Source organism: Muntiacus reevesi, chromosome 3 (assembly GCF_963930625.1).
Source record: "Muntiacus reevesi chromosome 3, mMunRee1.1, whole genome shotgun sequence".
NCBI classification, from domain to species: domain Eukaryota; kingdom Metazoa; phylum Chordata; class Mammalia; order Artiodactyla; family Cervidae; genus Muntiacus; species Muntiacus reevesi.
The window spans coordinates 248737279-248743287 of record NC_089251.1 but is presented as its reverse complement, the minus strand read 5'-3'; the positions used below and the strand labels follow the sequence as shown (position 1 = coordinate 248743287).

The 6009-nt window shown below is 38.9% G+C and overlaps 1 pseudogene; it reads right to left on the bottom strand.

Annotated features, from left to right (window-relative positions):
- Positions 1-5263: 5263 nt before the first annotated feature.
- Positions 5264-5433, bottom strand: LOC136163483 (small ribosomal subunit protein uS14-like; annotated as a pseudogene).
- Between the last annotated feature and the right edge of the window lie 576 nt (positions 5434-6009).

The following is a 6009-nucleotide window of genomic DNA, read 5'->3' as shown; positions in this document are numbered from 1 at the left end:
TTCTCTTGGTTATAACTCTGGAATATAGTTCCATATACATAGGGTATGTATATGTATTTTCCCCAAAAATAGTTATCCCAAATTACACTACCACTGACAGTGTGTAACATTCCTGATGTTTGTTATACATCTTTGTCAAAAGTTGGTAGTATCAGACTTAAGTTTTTGCCAGGCTAGATACAAAATTATCTGGAGGGCTTATTAAAAGTTCTTTAGCTCTAGAGACATTGATTGAATAGGCCTGATTTGATCATTTTATGGAGCGTCCTAGCATCTGTATTTTAATAACTTCCTGTTTGATTCTGATGCTCAGCCATGTCTGGAACATCTAGTCACAAGACTAGACTGACCTCTAGGACTCCTTATAGTATGACTATCTCCAGATTCTCCGTTGCCTTTCATTCCCACAATGATGCCAGCATCTTGGTCTTAGAGTCTTTCTCTGCAGAGTTCTTTGCATTTCCCTTTCTCCTTCTTTTCCACTTCCCTAGCTAACATACAAGCCCTGAATCAAGTCCTTATTACTTTGTGCCAAGATCAGAAATGACATCGAAGGTGGTTACATACACAGACTCTGGAGTGACTCTGGGTTCAAAAACTGGCTCTGCCTCTTACTAGCAGAGTGAACTTCAGTCAGTTACTTTCTCTGAGTCTCTTTGTCTCAGTTATAAAATGAGAATGATAATACAAGTACTTATCACACGGGAAACGTGCGGGGTTAAAGGAATTACTATATGTAAAGATCTTAAGATGATGACTGATACAGGGTAAACACTCAATAAAAATTATATAATAATAACAACAATAATTAGTATTATTATAGTTCTTGTTACTTCAACAGCCTCCTGCAGGAGTATGGGGAATTTGAAAGAGAGAGAGCCTTATTGACAAGCTCTCTTCTAATTCAGTTCTTTTTACACCAGGATGCTAAATAATCTCTACCAGCCCTATTCCATCATATTCTCCACTGTTCAAGAATGTACAGTTGTTTCTTTCATGTGTCTTGGGGAAATACTCATCAAATGCTTGTGGAAACATCAGTGGTAGGAGCCTTTTGCTTCATTTGAAAGAAGCAGTTTTTCCTTTTTCTTTCTGTTTCAGTGTAGTTCGTCTTTGATAATACTTAACAATTGTCTTGGGTAAATTGTATTAGTTCAGTTGCTTTAACAAAGACCAAATGATAGTGTTTGAACAAGGTAGAAGTTTACTTGTATTTCACTTAAAACCAAGATTCTAGGCAACCTGAGAGGTCATTTCATGAAGATACACCCTGGTACCATCCCTCTTGTTACTATACCATTCCCTACTGCAGGGGTCAGCATAAAATTTTTATAAAGAGCCAGAGAGTAAATATTTTAGGTTTGAGGAGCCAACTGGTCTCTGTTGGCTACTCAATTCTGCCATTGAAGCACAAAAGTAACCATCATCAGTACATAAATTAAAGGATGGGTTATATTCCAATAAAACTTTATTTTTAAACACTGAAATTTGAGTTTCACATAATTTTCATGAGTCACAAAATATTATCCTTTTAATTTTTAAACTGTTTAAATATATAAAAAAACATCCTTAGCTTGTAAGCCATATAAAAACAGGTGATGAATTTGGCTATTGGACCATAGCTTGCTGATTCCTATCACAGGAAGTTTAATCTACAAGATCAAATATAGTTCACCACCACTGTACTCGTGACCCAGCCCCAAAGAAATGGGGACAGAGGCAGCAAACGACAATCATCTTCCTTTAAATAGATTCATAGTTTACCTATATTGCTTCTGCTCACATCCCACTGGCAAATTCATAGTCATATGGACTTACCTCATTGCAAGGGAATATGGAAAATATAGGGTCTAGTTGGGCTACCATGTGCCTAAGCTAAAACTTAAAGGGCTTTAATATTAAAAGGGAAGGGAGGGAGTATGGAATCTGAGGGGCAATTAGCAACTTCTGCCACTGCACTTGGGAATTGAGTTGGAACAATGACAGAAAGATTAACTCCTAGACTTGGGGTCCTTTGAGGTTTGTCTTCTTGTCATTGCCAAAAATGAGATCTATGATGCTCAGTGATTATAAAATAAATCCCCTTCACTGTCCATGAGGCAGACATGATGGTTGTAGAACTCAGGGGGGAGAGTTTGCTGGCCGTCTAACTTGTAACAACCACCATAGAACATCATCAGTATTATCAAGCTACTTGGCTTTTTAACACTAAAAATAGATGTCAAAAATCACAGCAAAGTCCTTTTTGTTACTGGTTTTTATTTTCCCCTTGCATTTTTTAAGTTAATAAGGTTGTTTATATCTGGTAAATCTTAATGTAATCATAATCCAACATACCTTGTCTAGATGTTAACATTAAGACTGGCTGAGTTCAGCCCCAGATTTTCAGTTCATGCTTGAAGAAGCAGCAAGGGCAGGAAGTGTATGCCCACAGAGCCTAGTAACTAGTATCTAGTTAGGATGATAGCTCTGTAGATAGTCTCAACCTGCAAACTTTCAATCTGACAAGATATAAAGATAGTTTATTAGCTAGGTTCATTGCTACCCTGAAAATGCTAAGGTCCTGTTGGTAAGAGGAAGGAGATTAGTTGTTGGATGGACAATTCACTGTCTCTCCTGACCAATTCAATTGCTGACTTTGAAACAGATTTATTGAGCACCTGTTATGTACAGGGCACTTCACTGAGTCCTGGGAAGGCAAAATTTCATAATATAAAACATCTGCTTTTGCAGAGGGAGTAGCCTAGAAGGGGAGACAGATTAGCAAACATACAGTGATCATTTAGTGTGATAATAGAGGAGTGTGTAAAGGACAGAAAGAGTTGAGAGCAGCTAGTTTTGGGGAAGGTGAGAAAGGACGTCAGAGAAGAATTGGTAGAAACATTGGAAGGAGAATAGCATCACTTTCTCCGCATAAAATCTGGTTACAAATGGATTAGCATCCTATCCTGCATGTATGTGATATGAGAGTCTTATTTGATGTGAGAATGACAGCATCAAATGTGTGGGAGAGTGCACATGTGCACAGGTGTGTATGTGTGTGCTTTCAAGTGCCAGGAACGATATCATTTTCCCTAGGAGTCTGAGGCTTACTTCCTGCAGTTGGTATTACATGTACTTACCATGGTGCAAGAGCTTCTCCCAACCACCAGAGCCAGGTTCATAAGATCTATCTTGTCAAAAAATATGATTTGCATATATATATATATATATATATATGCATGGAATATACATGCTCATTCCTCTTATTTAGTGCTCACTTGGTAAGAGGGAAATTTCATACATTTCTTAGGGGGAATTATAAGCCAGATAATTCCCTTTTTATTTCTCAAATTTAAATGGCTTGGCTATTGTTAACGTGGCAGTATTTCTTTTTCATTTAACTGGAATTCTGCCTGTGTTTGCATATTGGACTTAGACATCATGGACCCCCAACAAATTTTAAAAGCAAGAAGTGGAAGGCTTGGAGAATGTAGAAATGCTGAGAGATGACAGGCTTTTGTGGCAGTCGGAAGCTAGGGAATAGATAATTACATCGTCTCTCATTCTGTTCCCACGTGGACTTGCTTAAATGTCATTTTCAACGGCAGGTTCTCAGTCTTTCCTACCTTGGAAACCTTATTCAGCTTGTGCTCAGATCATGAGAGGGGCACCTGGCCCAGAGTTTGCTCCATGGGGAATTCCCATTCAAGCATCGCCGGTCTTGACCTGGCTATTGTTGTTTGTGGTACTTACTGGTAAAGTTTCTCAATCAATACAGCATCAGCCGAAGGAGCTCCTGGGAATGGAAGCCTGCAGCAGCGTACTTAATCTTGGAGCCAGCTTGTGCTCTCTGCTCGGCTGCTAAACTGGGTAGTTGGCCTACTTGATGTGGCATTATTGCTGCTGAGGTCAGATGTGAGTGGCTGGGTGAGAGCTGATGAATGGCTGTTTGCGATGAAGCGCCTCTCCCGCCTACCAGGAGACATTTAATAATGATAGACCATAACTGCACTCACACAAAAATCTGTGCCGCTTGTTTGTGAGTTTTCTGGGCTGGAAGTGTAGCAGGATTGGCATTATTATGGAAGGAAGCTTTGAAAGTGGTGGTTTTTTGGATCAAACATAGAAGGAGCAGGGAGAAGCTTAGGGACAATTGCAGTATTTTAAAATGATTGCAAATGAAGTTTTCTCTCCCTGCTGAGAGAAGGCAGCTATTATACACACATTCCATCCCTTCACATTGTCCTTCTTCTTCCTGTTCACCCTTTGTTTTAGTATGATTTCTAGACAGTGTGAAAAAAAATGGGATATTAATTTTGCTAAGATGGACCATTATGATATGTTCATCATTAAGGGAGTAATTATTCAGAATGTGAAGAGTGGATTTAGCAGTTACCACCCACTAATATGAAGGAGAAATTAATATCTAAATAATAGTTGAATGTGCATTCACCCCCTATGGCTTAAAATATAATACTACAAAGCCTGAATAATTCTAAAATGGTCGTCCTGCAAAAGGTTTCAGTGTGTTATTTATCTAGCTATTTCCTGTTCAGTCCAATCCTTTTTTTAGTAACCAGACAAAGAAAAAACAAAAATGCTTGGCGTGACCTAAATATTCTGTTATAAATGAAGGCAGGTTTCTCTAAATAAACAGACCACTAAATATTATCAAGAAAATAATCAAAAGTGTAAATGTTGGGTTCAGTCAGAATCTATGCAAAATCAGAGGGTTTCACTAAATATGTGATTCCATGACAATTGTCTAATGAATGGGAGAGTGATGTCTGGCTTTTCTGAGGTGTTATTAGCTTACCAAGACTTTGGACTGTGCATTTAGAAAAGGTCTGTGAATAATAGTTATATATTGTGAGCAGAGCCCCCGATCTATTCATTCTTTATTCCAGGACAGCACACAGTGCCTCTTGCAAAGGTCTGCTGTAAGTATGTATAGAACGGACAGAATAAGGGAAAATGAAATGAAGTAGAGGGTGGTTTGAGGACACACCTTCTGGGAGTAAAAGAACTGATGCTGTTTCAACTCTGCAAGGTCGTATTTTTCCATCTTTCTAGTGCTAAGGATAGGCTATAGTAATGATATTAAACCAGTAATGTTTGGTCTGAATGTGGTAAAGTAATTTTTTCAAATATTTAAGGTAGATTTCAGTTCATCTTTTTTTTTTTTTTTTGAAGTTTTGAAAACCTTTATTTTATATACAAAGAGCTAGTATTTTTTCCGCCCAAGGTTGATGTGCTGGATGAGCCATCTAAGGAAGTTCCGTTAGTCCAATTTAATGAAGCCGATGTCCTTCGCATACTGGTGGAAACACTGGCGACACATATTGAGGCCGTATTTCCGGATCAGACCGTGTTGGTTTGAGCAGACCCGGCAAGAGTGAGAACTCTGGCTGAATTTTCTTGGAGGTTCGAGTAGAGCTGCTGGTGACCCATGTTGCTTTCTCGGCTGCAACGAGGTAAAAGGGTCAGTTCATCTTTATGATTGTACATATTTGTGTAGCAACCAATCCTTACAAATCTGTAAAGAAAATTCAACTTTTTTGTTTTCCATAACTGACACAGTCTTTTTTACATACTCCCAACCTTCAATGTCACTAAAGCAGAGAGGAATACATAAGTCCAAATTGTTAAATTCAGTTCCAAGCAACAATTTCAATAGACTATGTCCGTCTAGTCAAGGCTATGGTTTTTCCAGTAGTCATGTATGGATGTGAGAGTTGGACAGTGAAGAAAACTGAGTGCCAAAGAATTGATTCTTTTGAACTGTGGTGTTGGAGAAGACTCTTGAGAGTCCCTTGAGCTGCAAGGAGATCCAACCAGTCAGTCCTAAAGGAAATCAGTCCTGGGTGTTCATTGGAAGGACTGATGTTGAAGCTGAAACTCCAATACTTTGGCCACCTCATGCAAAGAGTTGACTCATTGGAAAAGACAGATGCTGGGAAGGATTGGGGGCAAGAGGAGAAAGGCACAGCAGAGGATGAGATGGCTGGATGGCATCACCGACTCGAT